Raw genomic sequence first — 2,365 nt, 5'->3', positions numbered from 1 at the left:
ACAAAGTCTAAAAAGCCGATGGCCCGGATAACACACTTGCCGCATCGTCATGCAGCTACACGGTCGAGGGTAGCTAGCCCTATCACACGTGTCTTCGCGTCCTGTCCGGAACTAATTTTGGTAAGGCCCCGGACAAGGCACGGGCCTCGAGTGGACACCAATGACTCTCACGACACTCCACCCGAGTGTCGGACCCTCACGGATCAAGTCCGTGGATTTACGGGTTTCCCCGTTAAAATATGATCAAACATGTTATATTATCTGAGCCGTGGCCCAAACAATACAATGCAATGACATAAGTATATGCAACAAAACATCAATGTATCACAATCATGTTATACCCCTCGAGCCGAGGCCCGACGATATAACTTAGATGAAAGTTTCGGACTGCAAACGCTCCTATCTCGCGGTCGGCTTCACTTTAAACTTTTATCGGAAAACTCTAGAACTGTAGAAATCTAGATAGAAGAAGGGTAGGGTATGAAAGAAAAAGAAAGAAAAGAAAGAACAGAACGCTAACTAAAAAAAATGAAAGATAAAGACTAAAAAGTTACCTTAAGGTTCGGGTGTTATCGGGTTCTCTCGGGTGCCTATGGCCGGGTCTTAAAAATGGAGAATGAACTAAGGGGGTGGTCTGCTATTTATAGGCTGGAGAATGAGCTCATAAGAGGGTTTTGGTCGTGCATGGCAAGCAGGAGGTGTCTCTGCCTCCCAAACCAACCAATAGGAGACAGCTTGGTGTCTTAGCCACAATTTTGGCCAATAAAACCAAGCTTTGTGGCCAGCCACCAAAGCATCCAATAGAAATGCGACAAGAACTGCTTGGAGGTGGTCCAGTCAAGGAGAAGCACATGTCCAGCTAGAAATGCGACAAGAACTGCTTGGAGGTGGTCCAGTCAAGGAGAAGCACATGTCCAGCTGCCTGAAGGAGGTAAGCAAGCAGCCACATCTTCCGGAAGCTTCCGGATATGCTTAATACATCGTAGATGGGCACGAATGGGCCGCATTCAAATCCCGTACGTGTTATAAGCTGATCCGAGCTGGCGGAAAATTTTCTCCTTGACAAAAACCTAGATTTCTTAGACCAAAACATTTTTAAAATAATTCTAAGGTCATTCCTATCTTAAGGCCCTATAATAAATTTTTCGATTAATTTTCTCGTTCGACTAGGACGTTCTAGGCCGAACCGCGAGCATTTTCAATCCACTAAACTTCCCGAAGAATTTATTTCTTCAGATGAAAAAATATTCTAAGACTTTCTAAATTTTTCTTATGTACCTTGGGATCCACAAACATCCACAAGAAAAGATCAATCCGACTTCCACTTACTTGAGTAATTTTCTCGGCTGTTATATGATTTTTCCTTGTCTGCGTTTTACTCTTTAAAGAGGGTTATTACAACGATTATCTCGACAAGTTCGTGATACTCTTCATCGATGACATTTGAATATATTCCAAGACGGAGGTAGAGCACAAAGCACACTTGAAGCTAGTGTTGGAACGATTAAGAAACCAGAAGTTGTATGCCAAGTTTAGCAAGTGTTCTTTCTGGAAAAGAGAGATCGGGTTCTTGGGGCACCGAGTGTCTGGAGAAGGAGTTTCCGTAGATTCGTATAAGGTGAAAGCCATCGAGGAATGGCAAAGGCCATCAATGGTAACTGAGGTAAGAAGTTTCATCGGGTTAGCCGGGTATTATCGAAAGTTCGTCAAGAAATTTTCTTCGATTTCTAAGCCCCTGACGAAGTTGACTGGAAAAGGAGTTCCGTTCATCTGGGGAAAAGAAACGGAGGAAGCATTTCAAAAACTGAAGAAAGCTTTGACCACAACACCGGTATTGGCATTACCTGAACAAGGTAAACCTTACACTGTGTATGCAGATGCTTCTAGGGTTGGGTTGGGTTGTGTGTTGATGCAGGAAGGCAAAGTAATTGCTTATGCATCAAGGCAACTCAGGAAACATGAAGAGAACTACCCAACACACGATTTAAAAATGGCGGCAGTGGTGTTTGCGTTAAGGATTTGGAGATCTTACTTATATGGAGAAGTCGTAGAAGTATTCACAGATCATAAGAGTCTCAAGTACTTGTTCACACAGCCTGATTTGAACCTCCGACAAAGGCGATGGATGGAGTTTGTGGCGGATTACGACCTGAAGATTCAATACCATCCAGGCAAAGCTAATGTGGTCGCGGATGCACTAAGTCGTAGAAAGTTGGCTTCTGATGTTGGAAAGGAAGTGGAAGTGTTATCAAGTGAACTCAAGTTGATGACTTTATGGGCAATTGAAGGGGAGCCAAGTGAGCCTTTAGGCATGCGAGCCGTAAACCAGGCAGGTTTACTCGCACGGATCAGACAGGAGCAACAA

This window comes from Brassica oleracea, chromosome C8 (genome assembly GCF_000695525.1).
Source record: "Brassica oleracea var. oleracea cultivar TO1000 chromosome C8, BOL, whole genome shotgun sequence".
In the NCBI taxonomy this organism is placed as follows: Eukaryota; Viridiplantae; Streptophyta; class Magnoliopsida; order Brassicales; family Brassicaceae; genus Brassica; species Brassica oleracea.
Note: the sequence above shows the minus strand (reverse complement) of the source record.